Here is a 908-nt window from a genome sequence, read left to right as displayed (position 1 = left end):
TATATATATATATATATATATATTTCTACTCTAGGCACAAGGCCCGAAATTTTGGGGGACAGGGTCACTCGATTAGATTGACCCCAGTACGCAATTGGTACTTAATTTATCGACCCAGAAAGGATGAAAGGCAAAAGTCGACCTCGGTGGAATTTGAACTCTGAACGTAGCGACAGACGAAATACCGCTAAGCATTTTGCCCGGCGTGCTGACCATTCTGCCAGCTCACCGACCGAACCATCTCAAGTGTAACTGTCCGAAATGGTCGTGATTCCTGGGACTTGACTGATGAAAGAAAGCTAAAAATAACCCTTTTTTTTTTTTTTGCCTGTCCTTCTAACTGTCGTTTCTCTTGTCCGCCTTTGTGTCGTCTCTCTGTCCGAACGTTCTAATGCCCTCTATTCCGTTATTGTTCCATTTAGCCACACAGCCACACCGTCATCTCTCTGCTTTCCTCTCTCTCTTCCTTCCGGGTTAGTATTCTCCTTTACGTCACAGATGAAAGCAACTTGCGGTAAAGACGTTCTGACCTTCACGTCCAATCAAATTCTGTCGTTGTTGTTGTACTTGTCCCCATTTAGTTCCTTTTAAATTCTATTTTATTAAAATGCACGTTGTCCCAGCTCAGACAGACACACGCACATTCTGTAATCTGGCCACACGAATTTCTTTACCATTCTAAGACATTCTAAGACGTTCTATCTATCTATCTACCTATCTATCTATCTATCTATCTATCTATCTATCTATCTATCTATCTATCTATCTATCCATCTATCTACCTATCTATCCAACTATCTATCCATTTACCTATCTATCTATCTATCTATCTATCTACCTACCTACCTACCTACCTACCTACCTATCTATCTATCTATCTATCTATCTATCTATCTATCTATCTATCC

Source organism: Octopus bimaculoides, chromosome 23, assembly GCF_001194135.2.
Source record: "Octopus bimaculoides isolate UCB-OBI-ISO-001 chromosome 23, ASM119413v2, whole genome shotgun sequence".
In the NCBI taxonomy this organism is placed as follows: domain Eukaryota; kingdom Metazoa; phylum Mollusca; class Cephalopoda; order Octopoda; family Octopodidae; genus Octopus; species Octopus bimaculoides.
The sequence above is the reverse complement of the archived record's forward strand: the minus strand, read 5'-3'. Positions refer to the sequence as shown.